This window comes from Notamacropus eugenii, chromosome 1 (genome assembly GCF_028372415.1).
Source record: "Notamacropus eugenii isolate mMacEug1 chromosome 1, mMacEug1.pri_v2, whole genome shotgun sequence".
Lineage (NCBI taxonomy): Eukaryota > Metazoa > Chordata > Mammalia > Diprotodontia > Macropodidae > Notamacropus > Notamacropus eugenii.
Window position 1 is genome coordinate 372137752 of NC_092872.1, and position 17749 is coordinate 372155500.

The 17749-nt window shown below is 37.7% G+C and overlaps 1 pseudogene; it reads left to right on the forward strand.

Annotated features, from left to right (window-relative positions):
- The first annotated feature begins 10442 nt into the window (after positions 1–10442).
- On the forward strand, positions 10443–15488 carry LOC140517729 (butyrophilin-like protein 8; annotated as a pseudogene).
- Positions 15489–17749: the final 2261 nt, after the last annotated feature.

A 17749-nucleotide genomic window follows, 5' to 3' on the forward strand; every position in this document is an offset into this window, starting at 1 on the left:
TTAGCATTCATGGTGTGTCAGGAATTACTGACACTATCTTATAGGATCATAGTACTATTCTTTTGTTTAAAGTTTATTTCCCAAAACCATCACCTACTTCCTCCATCTACTCAAGTACACTACAATACATATATAAATAACATAATGGACCAATATATGTCCCATAGACATACTATCTTCTAATCAGTTTTGCAAAGCAGCTACTACTGAACAGTCACTTTGTCCTTGGCAAAATTACATTTGAATAAGGCTGATCACCAGAAATTTATTAATTGAGAAATTTTTGTTTTATAAAACATGACTAAAAGTATATTCATTGGAATTTTTTGCCATTATATTTCACAGGAAAAACTTATTTTAAGGCACAGATGATCTGAGATCTGCATTCATAGAGGAAACATCAGCATAAATGAAATTACAGATCTGTGAAGTACCATGAACTGTATTTTATTTTTATTTTCAGCTATGAGTTCTCTCTTGCCATCCTTACTGGTCCCCACCCATTGAGGTGATTAGAAATAAGATACACATTATAGATAATGATGCCTTGCAAAACATCTTTTCACATTAGCTACATTTTGGAAAAAAAACTGAAAAACAGAGAATAAAATATGATTCAATCTTTATTCTGAATTCATCTTTTTCCTCTTTGAAGGTGGATAACATCTTCATCAAGAGTTCTTTGGAGTACTGGCGGATCATTTTATTGATCAATTACTAAGTCTGTCACAGTTGTTTATAGTATAATATGTGAGAAATTAATATGTTTCTGTTATAATTAATAACTAATTCTTACATTAGGACCAAGTTTTTCACCCTTTTCTACTTCCTTGTCCAGCAGCCAACCAGCGTGGAGAATGCTGCTGACCGTGTTTGCTCACACAGGTCCAGGGAAATGTTGATTCTTCCTAATATCAAGAAAGGTCATGTAGAAATTGATGTCTCTTTGATCAAGATTTGAATGACAAGTTATGAAAACCTTCATTTTAACATAGCCCACAACTGTCTTTCTGTAAACCAATATCAGCTGTTTTTCACCCCTTCAGGAACACCTCCTCTTTGAAAGGCATGTAAATTATGACCCCACTATTAAGGATGTTTGGTCTGAGAGAGACAGCCACATGACCATTCTATTACAAATAACCTGCTAGCCTTATTAATAAAATAATTAAATTACACAGAAACTATGTCTCTCAAAACCTTCTTAAATGTCACAGCTATGTATACTATTCTGGTTCTACTTATTTCAGTTTGTATCAGTACATGCAAGTATTTCCAGGTTTTCTGAAAACCACTGCATCATTTCTCCCATCATGATAGTATTCCATCACATTCATACACCATAATTTGTTCAGCTATTCCCCAAATGATAGGCATGCATATCCCAAGTTTTCAAATCTTTGCTACCAAAAAAAATGCTACAAATATTTTTGTATATATGAATCTATTTTTCTCTTTCATTGATCTCTTTAAGATATAGATTTGCTATTTCTCTTGTAGTGTCAAAGACCATGCACATTATATAGCCATTTGGACACATTTCCAAGTTGTTCTGTGGAATGGTTGGACCAGTTCAGAACTCCAAAAGTAATGCTTTATTGTGCCTATTTTCTTACATTCTCTTCAAAATTTGCTATTTTCCTTTTTTTGTCAGATTATCTACTTTCATAAATGGGAGTTGACAGCTCGGATAACTTATGTTTCAATTTTTCAATTTATATATCAATACATATCAATTTATATTTATCTAATTATTAATGATTTTGAGTATTTTTTCCATATGACTTTTGATACCTTGACTTCTTCCTCTGAAAACAGTCTGTTCATATCTTTTGACAATTTTTCATTTGGAGAATGACTTTTAAAAAATAGCTCAGTAATCTATATATATTTAAGAAATGAGACTTTTTTTCAGAGAAATTTGCTAATAATTTTCTTCCCAGCTTCCTGTTTTATTCCTCATACTTTGATTGCATTTCTTTAACTTTTGAAAAATCATTTTAAAAAGTTTAAATATATAATTTTTTCATTACATATAGAAACAATTTTAACACTTTTAAAATTTTGAGTTCCAAATTCTCTCCCTCTCTTCTTCCCTCCTCTCTCATTGAGAAGTTAAGCAATTTGACATAACTTATACATGTGCAATCATGCAAAATACATTTCAATATTAAGTATGTTGTAAAAAGAAAATACAGACCCAGCCAAAATAAAGAAAAAGTATGCTTTGATCAACATTTAGACTCCAGTAGTACTTTCCATAGAGATAAATAATATTTTCATCATAAGTCCTTTGGTATTGTCTTGGATTATTGTATTGCAGACAATATCACTCATTCACACATTCACAGGTGACCATCGTACAATATTGCTGTTACTCTGTATACTCTTTTCTTAGTTCTGTTCACTTCATTTTTCGTTAGCTCATGTAAGTTTTTCTAGATTTTTTTTCTGAAACCATCATGCTCTTCATTTCTTATAACACAAGAGTATTCCATCACAATCATATATCACAATTTCTTCAGCCATTCACCAGCTGATGGGCATATCCACAATTTCCAATTCTTTGTCACTACAAAAAGAGACTATAAATATTTTCGTTCATAAAGGTCTTTTTCTTTTTGTTTTAATTGTTTTGAGATACAAAACTAGTAGTTTCGCTACTTGGTCAAAGTGTGCATACAGTTTTATAGCCCCCTGGTTTAGCTACAAATTGTTTTCCAGAACCATTGGACCAATCCACAATTTCACCAAAAATATTATGGTACCAGTTTTTCCACATCCATTCCAGAGTATGTCATTTTGTTTTTCTGTCATGTAAGTCAACCTGATAGATGTGAGGTGGTACCTCAGAGTTGCTTTAATGTGCATTTCTCTAATCATTAGTGATTTAGAGCATTTTTTCATTAGATGGATAGCTTTGGTTTCATCATCTGAAAAGTGCATGTTCATATTCTTTGATAATTTATCAATTGGGAATAGCATATTCACATAAATTTGAAGCATATATTTGGGAAATATATTTTTCTCTATATATGTGAGAAATGAGGGTTTCATCAGAAAAAATCAAGATAAAAATATTTTCTGTTTTCTGTTTTCCTTCTAATCTTGACTGCATTATTTTGCTTTGTTTTTTTAATGCAAAACCTTTTTTGCTTGTGATATGTTGGTCTACATCTAGTATCACCAAATTGCATTTCAGTTTTCCCAGTAATTTTTCTTCTTACCCCAAAAGCTTGAATATTTTGCTTTTTCAAACACTAGATTCTTGTAATCATTTGCTATTGTGCATTATGTACCTAATCTATTTCATTGGTTCACGGTTCTATTTCTTAGCTGGTTCCTGATTGTTTTGATGATTACCACTTTGTAATACAGTTTGAGTTCTCGTATTGTTATGTCAATTTCTTTAAATTTTTTTCATTTATTCCCTTGATATTCTTGACATTTTATTTTTCCAGATGGAGTTTTTTTTATTGTTTTTTTCCACCTCTATAATATATTTTGGTAGTTTCAAATTGTAATTTTCTTATATTGGCTTGGTCTCCCCACAAACAATTAATGTTTTTCTGACTGTTTAGATCTGACTGTTTTGGTGTGAAGTGTTTTGTGATTATATTCATATAGTTCCTGGGCCTGTTTTAGCAGGCAGACTACCAAAACATTTTTTAATGTAATATAACAAATATAATTTAAAGTGTCCATTTTAATATCCCATGAATCTCTCTGCCTTTTATTTTATCATGAATTCTTCCCCTGTCCAAAGATCTGACAGGCAATTTCTTCCTCTAATTTGCTTATGATATCAACCTTGTTGTCTAAATCACATTTTCCTTTTGACTTTATCTTGCTATATGGTGTGAGATATTGATCTATGCCTAGAATATGAAAGGCTACATTACAATTTTCTCAATAATTTCTGCTAGATAGTGCATTATTACCCCAGTAGCTGAGATTTTTGATTTTATCAAACACCAGGTGATTGTGCCCATTTGCTTTTGTGCATAATTTATCTAATCTATTCCACTGAGCAACCACTTTCTTTCTTATCCAGTACCAAGTTGTTTTTTTGATTGTACTTCATAGTACTATTTGATATTTGGTATTGTGAGGCCATCTTTCTTTGTATTTTTCCCCACGAATTCCCTTGATAGTTTTGACTTTTTGTTCCTTCAGGTGAATTTTATTATTATTTTTGTCTAGCTCTATAAAATAATTCTTTGGCAATGTGATTGGTATGGCATGGGATTAGTAAATTAATTTACACAGTATTATAATTTTCATATGTTGGCTTGGCTACCCATGAGCAGATGTTTTTTCCTTCAGTTATTTAGATCTGTCTTTGAGCATGTGAAAAAAATGTTTTGCAATTGCACATAGTAGGCTCCAAAAATTTTTACCTGATATTTTGTTTTAATTAATTCTTTCTCATTAGTTACAATAGTGATGTCCTGGACCAAAGGTTCTAATCAGTATTATGATTTCTTGTGTATTGCCATGTTGCTTTCCAAAGAGACTACATAAATCTATAGTTTTGACAACATTCTATTGCCCAGATTTAAATTTGTAATTTAAATATTTCTTTTTGGTCAGTATTGTGGATGTAAGGTAGCAATAACCACATTATAAAAGGGCAACTAACATGAAGTAAAATAGTAAAAAATGAAAATGCAAAATAGATAATGTTGGGGAATTATCTTGCCTTCTTGAGAGAGGTATATAAGTGGTCCAATAGCCATGTATAATAAAAGGAGGCCAAACTGAAAGAAAAAGGATTTATTAGCCTGCTAAGGAATGCTGCTCTACCTAATACCAAATTTAGATTTCTAGAGTACAGATTTAGTTTTTATAACCTCCAAGCCCAGAGAATACAACTAAACAGGTGCCTTCTGCATCAACTTAAGAGAAAAACTTAAACATTTCTCAGAAGAGTATTAGACACAGAAAGGGGATCAGTAAAGGAAGAAAAAATAGTATTTGGAATATAGGTTACAAGATTTATTATTTGCATAAGAAATCAAGGAGACAAGGAGAAGTGGTGGAATATGTTTGCAATTATGAAAATAATCCTTTAAGGAAAAAAAACAACAACACTAACACCAACTTCAAGGTCACTTTTCCAAAGAAAGCAATTATTAGCTACAAAAATGAATGAGATTATACCCTCTTTCAGTTTACTTGCAGAGAGGCTGAAGAGTATCTAATAATAAGTCACCAAATAGTTGGATGAATTTTACATTTTTAATTTACCAAGATGCCATGAAATGATTATGGTTCCTATTTTTTTCTGACACTGAAAATTACATTTCATGAAGAAGAGTTGAAAGATAATGTATTAAAAAGAAACTTTGGGGGCATATGATGATTCTATATTTAGTTGGACTTCATAGACCTATGATTTATTTAATACAGATATGTTCCTGTTCTACTGAATCATATTACAACCCATCTATTACTCCTTATTGTGTCTTGAGTTTTCAAATATTTGAAGTCTGTGAAAGATGAAGTTGATTTACTCTGTATAGCTCTAGTAGGAAAACTAAAACAATGGAGAGAAGTTATATGGAGTCTGATTTTAGTTCACTCTAAGGAATGTTTCAAATTAGAGCTGTTCCAGAATGAAATGGGCTGCCTTATTAGGTAGGGTAGTCCCTAATCAGTGGTAATAAGTAAACAGAATCTGAATGATTACTTCTAAGGGATGTTCCATAGGGAATTCTGTAATTCAATGAATGGTTGTACTAAGTGACATCTAAAGTCCCTTCTAACATGAATATTTTGTGTTTTTGTGCAGAGATTATTAGTACATAGGTTCTGACTTTATGACCCTTGTCTTATATTAATTAAAGAGGGAGAGTTTTGTATTCGTCCTTCATTGCCGAAGAAGATCATGCCATCAGAGAAATGATGACGTGACGTGCACGTGACTTTGTTTTGAGTGAGGGAGGGCTGTGTAGGTCACCAGCCCCACTTCTCCTCCAGAGCCATCTGAATCCAGTGACCAGATATTCATCAGGATGACTGGAGAAGACTCAGAATGAGGCAGTTGGGGTTTAGTGACTTGCCCAAGGTCACACACCTAGTGAATGTCAAGTGTCTGAGGTGAGATTTGAACTCAGGTCCTCCTGAGTTCTGCACTGGTGCTCTATACCTTGTGGAGATAGAAATAGCAAGATACAACAACTGATCATATAGGTAGGGTATGTGGAGTGAGAAGCTGAAACTAATGCCAAGATTATGAACTATAAGGATGGTACCTTCAGTAGCAACAGGTAAATGTGGATGTAGGGTAGGCTTGAGGGGGGAAAATGGAATTTGAGATGCTCAATAGGCAATTTGTGATGCAGGACTGAACCTAGATGGAGAGAGTGGGCTTAGATACACAGATCTGGGAGTCATCTACATGGAGATCATGAGTAAATCCCAGTTTTAAACCCTTAGCCCTCTGATTGGAGCTAGGACCCCTAACACTGTACCACACTGCTATCCATAATGGTAGGGAGATGGAGAGTGCATTTGAGGGGGAATATGAGTTAGCGATTAGTCAGAATATAGCCTGGCTCGTTTTTGTCTTCCAGATTAATCAGCCATCAAGGGCATTCTGTGTGCCTGACCCTCAGGTAGGCACTCTGGGGAGGTGGTGGAGGAGTTTGTAACCACCACCTGATGTCTCCTGTACACACTGGATTCCTTCCTTCTCTAAACTCCAAAAACACTTACAGTGTGTACTGCACATTCTGGCGTTAATGATTCTGTCTTATACTGTTTTCTTTTTCCTGAAGGCAATTTTAAACCAAGTGTGGGCAGGGATGGCACACTCTTGTGGTCTTCACAGAGGTTAACACAGACAGGGCAGGTCACCCTTATTAAGTACTCAAGTAAATCTTTCTTGAATGAACCTAAACCCTTGACTCTCAGCATGAACCAGCTCAGTCTTGTAAAGCAGTAACCAGAATCTCTGAGTAAAGGCATCTTCCCCTCCTAGAGGGACAGAAAGGGCAATGAATCAAGTCTCTCTCTCCTTCTTACAAAATGTTTTGAGCCCCAAGAGACCTGGAATAACAAGGGTTTTTCCTGTGGGATATGCTCCAGGAAGCAAAAACAGAGGAATCTGCTAGAATGCATGAGGTAGATGTAGGTTTGCATGCCCCTGGCGCTCTTTCTTCTGTTCTCCTTACTGAATGTTAGCACACCATTAGTTAATCAGGTCCTGCCCACCATCTTGCCTCTCTGGTTTGTCTGAGGTCTGACAGGTACAAAAACAGAGATACACCTCAAATCCATGTTCTTTCTCCAAATTCAATGCTTTTCCCCACTTCTGCTGTTTATTCTGCTGACCTCCACTCCCTAAAGACAACTATATTTTAAGACTGGACAGGGGCGGAGCCAAGATGGCGGAGTAGAAAGACGCACATACATATAGCTCCGAACCCACAACCCACAGAACGGCTAGAGGGGACAAGCTCACCGTGAATTCTGCACCCAGAGGCCACGGAATATTGGAGCGAGGGAGATTTCTGTTCCGGAGTGACCTGCAAACCTCTCGCAAAAGGTCCGTCGCACTGCAGACGTGGAGCCCAGGCCAGACCTGCTGCTGCTGCGGCTCCAAGAGGTACAGATCCGAGCAGGCTTCAGGGAAGGGACCTCCAGCAGCAGCACAAGCCCCCCCACCCACAGGTGATGAGGGTCGGTGAGAGAGTCTCTTTGGCAGGTCGAGAGGGGAGTGGGGTGCCCCCATGGCTCGGGCCCCCTCGGGAGATAGAAGCTGAGAGGCGGCTGTAGACAGGGGCTCCCCAAGCAGGCGGGAGCCTGGATCCATTGTGGAAGGTCTGTGCATAAACCCCCTGAGGGAACTGAGCCTGAGAGGCGGCCCTGCTCCCACCTGACCACCTGAACTTAATTCTCACACTGAATAGCAGCGCTGCCCCTGCCAAAAGCCCTAAGGCGGGAAGCAGCATTTGAATCTCAGTCCTCAAACGCTGGCTGGGAGGACCAGGAGGCGAGGTGGGTGTGAGGAGAATATTCAGAGGTCAAGCCACTGGCTGGGGAGAATGCACAGAAAAGGGAAAAAAAATAAAACTATTGAAGGGTACTTTCTCAGAGAAAAGACACCTCCTCCCTTCCTTTCTGACAAGGAAGAACAATGCTTACCATCAGGCAAAGATACAGAAATCAAGGATTCTGTGTCCCAGCCCACCCAATGGGCTCAGGCCATGGAAGAGCTCAAAAAGAATTTTGAAAATCAAGTTAGAGAGGTGGAGGAAAAACTGGGAAGAGAAATGAGAGGGATGAAAGAGAAGCATGAAAAGCAGATCAGCTCCCTGCTAAAGGAGAATCAAAAAAATGTTGAAGAAATTAACACCTTGAAAACTAGCCTAACTCAATTGGCAAAAGAGGTTCAAAAGGCCAATGAGGAGAAGAATGCTTTCAAAAGTAGAATTAGCCAAATGGAAAAGGAGATTCAAAAGCTCACTGAAGAAAATAGATCTTTCAAAACTGGAATGGTACAGATGGACGCTAGGGACTTTATGAGAAAGACAGATATCACAGAACATAGCGAGAAGATTCGAAAAATGGAAGATAATGTGAAATATCTTATTGGAAAAACAATTGACCTGGAAAATAGAATCAGGAGAGACAATTTAAAAATTCTGGGACTACCTGAAAACCATGATCAAGAGAAGAGCCTAGACATCATCTTCCATGAAATTATCAAGGAAAACTGCCCTGAGATTCTAGAACCAGAGGGTAAAATAAATATTCAAGGAATCTACAGAACACCACCTGAAAGAGATCCAAAAAGAGAAACTCCTAGGAGCATTGTGGCCAAATTCCAGAATTCCCAGGTGAAAGAGAAAATATTGCAAGCAGCTAGAAAGAAACAATTCAAGTATTGTGGAAATACAATCAGGATAACACAAGATCTAGCACCCTCTACATTAAGGGATCGAAGGGAATGGAATAGGATATTCCAGAAGTCAAAGGAACTAGGACTAAAACCAAGAATCACCTACCCAGCAAAACTGAGTATAATACTTCAGGAGAAAAAATGATCTTTCAATGAAATAGAGGATTTTCAAATTTTCTTGATGAAAAGACCAGAGCTGAAAAGAAAATTTGACTTTCAAACACAAGAATGAAGAGAACCATGAAAAGGTGAACAGCAAAGAGAAGTCATAAGGGACTTACTAAAGTTGAACTGTTTACATTCCTACATGGAAAGACAATATTTGTAACTCTTGAAACATTTCAGTATCTGGGTACTGGGTGGGAGTACACACACACACACATGCACACACGCACACATACATAGAGACAGAGTGCACAGAGTGAATTGAAGAGGATGGGATCATATCTTAAAAAAAAATGAAATCAAGCAGTGAGAGAGAAATATTGGGAGGAGAAAGAGAGAAGTTGAATGGGGCAAATTATCTCTCATAAAAGAGGCAAGCAAAAGACATTAGTGGAGGGATAAAGAGGGGAGGCAAGAGAAAAACATGAAGTCTACTCTCATCACATTCCACTAAAGGAAAGAATAAAATGCACACTCATTTTGATAGGAAAACCTATCTCATAATACAGGAGAGGGGGGGACAGGGGCACAAGCAGGGTGGGGGGGAGGATGGAGGGGAGGGCATGGGGAGGAGAATGCAATCAGAGGTTGACACTCATGGGGAGGGAAAGGATCATAAGAGAATAGAAGTAATGGGGGACAGGATATGATGGAGGGAAATATAGTTAGTCCTATACAACACAACAAGTATGGAAATCATTTGCAAAACTACACAGATTTGGCCTATATTGAATTGCTTGTCTTCCAAGGGGAAGGGGTGGAGAGGGAGGGAGCTAAAAATGTTGGAACTCAAAGTGTTAGGATCAAATGTAATATTCTTACCACTGGGAAATAAGAAATACAGGTTAAGGCATCAAGAAAGCTATCTGGCCCTAAAGGACAAAAGAGAAGACGGAGACAAGGGCAGGGAGGGAGGATAGAGGGGAGAGCAGATTGGTCACAGGGGCAATTAGAAAGCTTGGGTTTGCGGGGGGGGATAAAAGGGGAGAAAATTTGTAACCCAAAATTTTGTGAAAATAAATGTTAAAAGTTAAATAAAGAAAAAAAAAAGACTGGACAAAAGTGAAGGGAGGGTAGGAAAAGCAACAGAAAAGGCAGTAGGACTATGTGGTACCCAGAGGCAGGGAGATGGACTGGATACACCTCCACTGTTCTAGGATTCCATGTTAAATCTGTCTGCTACTCTGGCTTAAGGTGTCTCCCCCCATGCTTCTTTTTGCAAATAAAAAGGCAAAAGTTATTATAAAAAAGCTTAGGCTTTCCAAAATTTGAGGTTTATGTACTCAGTGAAAGAGCTGAAGATTGAGAAGGGACATTATGAAGCTTTCCTTTCTGTACTTAATTCAAAGCCTATGCATTATATTGACAAATGTCCAGGGTTAATAAACCTCTTCTGGTTATCCCTACAGGTCAAGTTCAGGTGATTGGACCAGGCCAGCCTGTTTAGGTCTTGGTGGCAGAAGATGCCCTGTTCTTCTGCCATGTTTTACTCAAGATGAGTTTGAAGAACATGGAGCTGAGCTTTTTCAGGAACCAATTATCTTCTGTGCTGCTTCTAACCAAGAATGGAAAAGAAATGCCAAAGAAGCAAATGCAGGAGTATCAAGGAAGAATCCAGATTGTGCAAGTAACCGTTGCTGAAGGGATTGTCTCCTTAAAATTAAAGAATGTAACCCTTTCAGATTCAGGGATATATGGATGTCAGTTCAACTCCCATACTTTCGACCAGAAGCACCCTTGGGAACTACAGGTAGCAGGTCAGTTGTTCATTTCCAATGTTTTTTCATGTTCAGTTAACTACCGAAAAAGTGGGATCATCAGGTTGTTCCTACTCTTTGATCAATAGACCAAAAAGAATTAAGTAAATAAGCAAGCTATTCTTCCCCTACACTTCCCCCCAAAACAAAACAAAACAAAAAAAAGAATTCCTTAAAAACAGGATAAGCTATGCTCCTAAATATGCTTGAAATACAATCTTTCCTTTCATCTCATTCCCCATTTTCTGCAGCTCTTGGGTCATTCCCTCTCATCTCTCTTGAGAGATACAGAGACAGAGGCATCTTGCTGATATGTCAATCAGCTGGTTGGTTCCCCAGACCTGAGGTACAATGGAAAAATCACCAAGGAAAGCCTTTGTCATCACACTTCAAGGTGAAGGCTGGGAATAATGGTCTATTTGACATAGAAACCTCTCTCACTATACAAGAAATTCCCACTGTGTATATCTCATGTTCCATCCACATCTGGGGCTTCAGACAAGAGTTCAGAGTGAAAGTAGCTGGTAAGTAGTAGAATAGAGTGGAAGGAAATGGAAGAGAAGCCCCTTGGCTTGCTCGCTTGGCGGAACTTGATATTCCTAGTTTTAGATTTGTGGATTTTGGTCTTACATTTAGTGCTTCCCTTTTCAAAGATACCAAACAAGGGGGGAAATTCTCAACCTGTACACATTCATGAATAGTTTGGATAGGTTGAAGCTTACTTGTTCAACAGATACAAGAGTTCTCATACAAAGATGTTTCATTTTTTTTAACATGTAATAATTCATTTTATGACCAATGAATCACATTAATTGACAAAGCAGAAAATAAAATCTCTTTGTGTTGGTGGAAATGAAGAGGAGCTTAGAAGGAAATGACTTTTCCACATAAGAATTTATAATAAAGAAAAAGAAAGCAAGAGGCTCTAGTCTAGGAGTGTGGAACCTACAGCTTCAAGGTCACATATAGTCCTCTAGGTCCTGAAGTGTGGCTTTTTGACTTAATCCAAGTTTTCTAGAACAAATTTCTTTAATAAAAGGATTTGTTCTATAAAACTTGAACTCAGTCAAAAGACCACACCCAAGGACCTAAAAGGCCACATGTGGCCTAAAGGACATCGGTTTGTTACTTGCATGATGTTAATGAGTTCAATATATTTATCCCAGAAGATCCTAGGGCAAGGACAAACCTGAAAAATGATTGTTTAGCCATTCTCACTGAGTTTTGATATATGGTATCAAACTGGTATGGTATTTTAAGACTAGTGAAGGGCAAGACTTTCAAAAAAGAAGAGTGTAGCCTGAAATCTATAGGTCAGTGAACTTGAGTGACAAATTTCTAACACATTTTATGAAGTATTTTTAAAGGAATGGCTAGTGAACATCCAGAAAAGGAAACAGGATTACAAAGACCTGGTATGGCCTCATCAAAAACATGTCAAGGCAGACTATCTTCCTTAGCTTTTTTGATGGGGTTAGTAGATTGCTAGGTATTGGATGAAGTACTTGGCCTGGAGTCAGGAGGACCTGAGTTCAAATTCAGCCTCAGATATTTAATAGCTATGTGACCCTGGGCAAGTCATTTAACTCTGTTTAAGTTCCTTCACCTGTAAAATAAGCTGTGGAATGAAATGGCAAATCACTCCAGTGTCTTTGCCAAGAAAACCCTAAGTAAAACCACAAGGAGTCAGAAATTATTGTAATGACTGAACAAAGGCAACAAAATGTAGATTGGTAGGTCAGTAAGGATCCTTAATCTAGGAATGTGGAACTTGTGTTTTCTTAATGTAATATCAAAAATCATATTTCAAAAAACTTGGTTTCTTTGGAAGACTGTATATTTTATTTTATGCACTTAAAAATATTTTGTGATGAGGACCACAGGTTTTAGCAGTCTACCAAAAAAGGGTCTATGATAAATAAAAAAGGTTAAAAGCCCTGCTGTTGATATAGTTTACCTAAATTTTAACCATACAGAAACCACAGTTTCACATGCTATTACAATGGAAAAAATGGAGAGATATGTGTCCCACAGTAAAATTGCGTAAGCTTGCAAATTGAAACAACTGCCTCTGTTTCCTCTTTGTAAAATGGACATGCAGGATTATAATATATATTGTAGAGTGCAGTGGTGTGGAAGATGCTTTATAACTTTCACTGTTCATAGATTTAGACCTGGAAGAGATGTTATCATTGAACCATCTCATTTTCTAGGCAAGGAAACTGAGATTCAAGAAGTTACAGTAGCAGAGCTGATTCCATATTCATGATATTGTACTGGCTCTCAATGCTTTAACAATAGCTCATTTTCATATTGGGATTCTCATTATTACTATCAAAATCATTTTTATTCATTTTTAGAATCAATTATTGATATTATCTAAGTTGGTTCTAAGTTGTGCTATGGGGTTGTCTTATAGATCAACTTTTCCAGCCTTCCCTTTGGACCTACGCTTCCAGTATTATGATGACTATCTTTGTGATTCTTGTTGCTTTTGGCCTTTTTCTCTGCAGACCTCAAGGTAATGGGTATACAGAGGGGAGGACACTGTATTACCCTCTGTGACTTTTCACTTCTGCCACTTTCTTCTGTCATTTTTTCCTCCAAACTTCTGTTTCCAATTATCCCTCAACTACTTTGAAAAATTCTGTTCTCCATCGTTCGGTATTTATTAAACATCTTCCATACTTAGAGATTGGTGAAGAACCTCTTTGTTCTGATTTTTTCCCCTTGATGAATATCATTGAAGGATATCAACAACTCTGCTCCAGCCACTGAGAGACTATATTCTTTCACATGGCATCTGACTACATACAGAAAATAGCATCTGAAATATGCCCTGGACCCAAAGTTGTCTGACTTTAACTACTGTCAATTTGATTTCTCCCTGCTTTAAATTTTTCTCCTTTATGGGTGGCTCTCTAACATGTTTCTGTATTTCTTTTTACTGTTAGGAAAACTTAGAGAAGAAATAGGTGAGTTTTGTTTGTTCTGCTTACTGTGTACCAAATTCTTGTGAAATGTTCTTTTTTTTCAGCATCTCTTATTTGTCAGTTTTAGACTGGAGGATAAAAATGGAGGAAAGAGGTAAGAGAAGATTCTTTAAATGTCAGATTCTCCATTCACTCATCATGTATTCTTCTTCCATTTTGTTTTCATCCCCCATCTCTGTATTTCAGTCTTGTACTGTTCTTTCTTCCAACACAAGCAATAACTCAGACCTGTATATATCTTTTCAGGATGGAGAAATGCAGCTAAATATGCAGGTAACTAGAACTGAGGGGTTCTTCCATGGCTAGGTTTCTTCACTCCCTCTGCTTCTAATCCCTGGCTCGGAGTAAACTGATCAAGTTAGAAATCAGGATGTGAGTCACTCTTCATGGCCTTTCAACTGATTCCTCCATCTTGGGCACAAATTTTGGGGAAGGGCCAGGTGTTTAACTGTGCACAAACTGGGGTCACTTTGTTGGTCAAATGAAAAGCTTATTGTAGCTTCTGAGGGGACAAGAGAAGAAAACTGGACTATGTAGAGGGGAGGAATTTGAATTAGGATTACCATTACCTCAGTCCATATGATTTATTTTTGGAGTGATCAAATTACCTTGTTCTTGATTTCTCTTCTCCCCACTCTTCCTCCGTGGAGGTCACTCCAGATACTTTCTTAGGTATTTTGTCTTGTGCCTATCCTCAGGCCAACTTTTGATGAAGGTAAAATTGTCCCATAATCTTAATGGAGCATAGTGAGAGATTAGATTTTTCTAACATTCAATTATGGCAGGTGGGAAAAACAAAGCAACATGGAGGGAATGTTTATTAGAACCCATATTGAGCACATCTTATTCTATGATTTGGAACAGTTTTCCTCTTCTGCCTCCGTGTGTGTGTGTGTGTGTGTGTGTGTGTGTGTGTGTGTGTGTCTCCCTTTTTCTGTGTCTCTGTCTCTCTGTCTTTCTCCCCTTCCTTCCTCTGACCTCCACCCTCTCTAGCTCTTTTTCTTTCCTTCTTCCATTTCTCCTTCTAACTCATTATTTCTGTTCTTTTATTTATCTTAATTGACCAATGTTCCTTCCCCACGTACCCACATCAATCTTTTTCTCTTCTCAGTAAAGGTAACTCTAGATCCAGAAACTGCTAACTTCGTACTTCGTATATCTGAAGATTGTAAAAAAGTGACCTGTGAAGACACTAAGGATCTTGGTGCACCTGAAACTAAGAAGAGATTTCAGTCTCCCAGTGTAGTGGTTTCACAAAATTTCTCCTTGGAAAAATTTTATTGGGAAGTAGAGGTTGGGGAGAAAAATCGATGGAACCTGGGGGTGCATTGGGATGAAGTGGACAGGAAAAGCAAAGATCCTGAACTTTCTCCTGCCAATGGGTACTAGGTGTTGGGGCTCTGGAACCTAAAAGAGCATTTTACATTTGCCCCTGCTCAACAAACTCTAACCTTTCAGGTGCAGCCAAAAAGGGTGGGGATTTTCCTGAACTGTGAATATGGGCAAGTCTCCTTCTACAATGTGACTGACAAATCACACATCTCTACATTTACTGGCTGTGATTTCAACGGAGAAAAACTCCATCCATATTTCAGGCCTCGTTCTAATGACATGGATGAAAAATCACCTCCCTTGGTTATCTGGACCAAGTTACACGAACGATAGAAAATGATATATTTCCCTATAAAAGTGATGATAGAAGGAAAGCTTCAGTGGCAGAATAGTAGGAAGAAATAGTGTAAACTCCCCCCCTCAAAAAATAAAAGAAACTAAAACCTTTCAACAGATCTAGAAAATGTACCAGACTGAATTCTGAGGGCAAATTTAGGAAATAGTCACCGTGAGTCACTTTCTCAGTCTAAGCCAGATCTCCAGACATGAAGGACAAGGTTTCACTGGGGGCAGCCTGTAGGAATAATTTAGTACCTAGGAAGAGGTTATGCATAGAGTCAAAAAAAAATCCCATTTTTATATTGGAATATTGCAAGTCTTATACTGGGACATGGCAATGACAAGTGCCAAATGGAAATTTTGTTGTCTGCTACTAAATTCTGGATCACAGATGCAGGGTGGTCTGAAAAAGGAAGCTTCTGGATGAAGAGGGAGCAGAGGCAGGCCTTGGGTGTACCAAATGAAGACCAGGTTCAGAAGTAAGCAGAAGCAGCATGGCTCAAATTAACGGAGCTGTCCAGGGTCTCAGATTCATCTTCTAGTCCAGTTTGAAGCTTGCACAGAATAACCAAGTTAAGAAGCTTGGACCAAAGGGAAGTTTGCAGTTATCACTCTAATTCAGCAGAGATTGCTAAGTGCTGATATAGGCTGAGTCCAGCAGCAATCTATTATTATTCAGATACAAACCCAAGTCAGGAACTTGCAGAGCTCAAGGTAAGTGAGTACCAATCAGACTTTGTCCTGGACGAGACTACTTTGGCATCACTAAGAGATCACAGATTCCCAGCCTGAATTATCCTTAAAATCCTGGAATAACATAATACTAAAACCCCAAGAAAGCAACAACAAAACCAAACCAGACCTTCCATTTAAAAATGTGCAGAGGCCAGGATTAATATTAAGTCCAATGGCATGAAATAGAACAGAATATTGTAAAGACAAAAAAAAAAAACTCCTCTTAAAAAGATAAAATGGTAACAAGGATGCTCAAGGTGCAAAACCAGAATAAGAGAATGACTTCAAAAGATCTACAAGAAAACTGCAAATTAGAACATAGTTTAGTCACAAATTCAATGAGAGTTCCTGGAACAGATGAAGCAAAAGTTCCAAAAAGCAAAATTATCATTATTGTTATTTTTTTTTAAATTAAATTTATTTAACTTTTAACATTCATTTTCACAAAATTTTGGGTTACAAATTTTCTCCCCTTTTTTCCCCTCCCCCCCCAAACACCAAGCATTCTAATTGCCCCTATGACCAATCTGCTCTCTCTTCTATCATCCTTCTCTGCCCTTGTCTCCATCTTCTCTTTTGTCCTGTAGGGCCAGATAGCTTTCTATACCCCTTTACCTGTATTTCTTATTTCCTAGTGGCAAGAACATTACTCGACAGTTGATTCTAACACTTTGAGTTCCAACTTCTTTACCTCCCTCCCTCTCCACCCCTTCCCTTTGGAAGGCAAGCAATTCAATATAGGCCAAATCTGTGTAGTTTCACAAATGACTTCCATAATAGTTGTGGTGTATAGGACTAACTATATTTCCCTCCATCATATCCTGTCCCCCATTACTTCTATTCTCTTTTGATCCTATCCCTCCCCATGAGTGTTGACCTCGAATTGCACTCTCCTCCCCATGCCCTCCCTTCTATCATCCCTCCCACCCTGCTTGTCCCCTTATCCCCCACTTTCCTGTATTGTAAGATAGGCTTTCCTACCAAAATGAGTGTGCATTTTATTCTTTCCTTTAGTGGAATGTGATGAGAGTAGACTTCATGTTTTTCTCTTGCCTCCCCTCTTTATCCCTCCACTAATGAGTCTTTTGCTTGCCTCTTTTATGAGAGATAATTTGCCCCATTCAATTTCTCCCTTTCTCCTCCCAATATATTTCTCTCTCACTGCTTGATTTCATTTTTTTTTAAGATATGATCCCATCCTCTTCAATTCACTCTATGCACTCTGTCTCTATGTATGTGTGCGTGTGTGCATGTGTGTGTGTGTAATCCCACCCAGTACCCAGATACTGAAATGTTTCAAGAGTTACAAATATTGTCTTTCCATGTAGGAATATAAACAGTTCAGTTTTAGTAAGTCCCTTATGACTTCTCTTTGCTGTTCACCTTTTCATGGTTCTCTTCATTCTTGTGTTTGAAAGTCAAATTTTCTTTTCAGCTCTGGTCTTTTCATCAAGAATACTTGAAAATCCTCTATTTCATTGAAAGACCATTTTTTCCCCTGAAGTATTATAGTCAGTTTT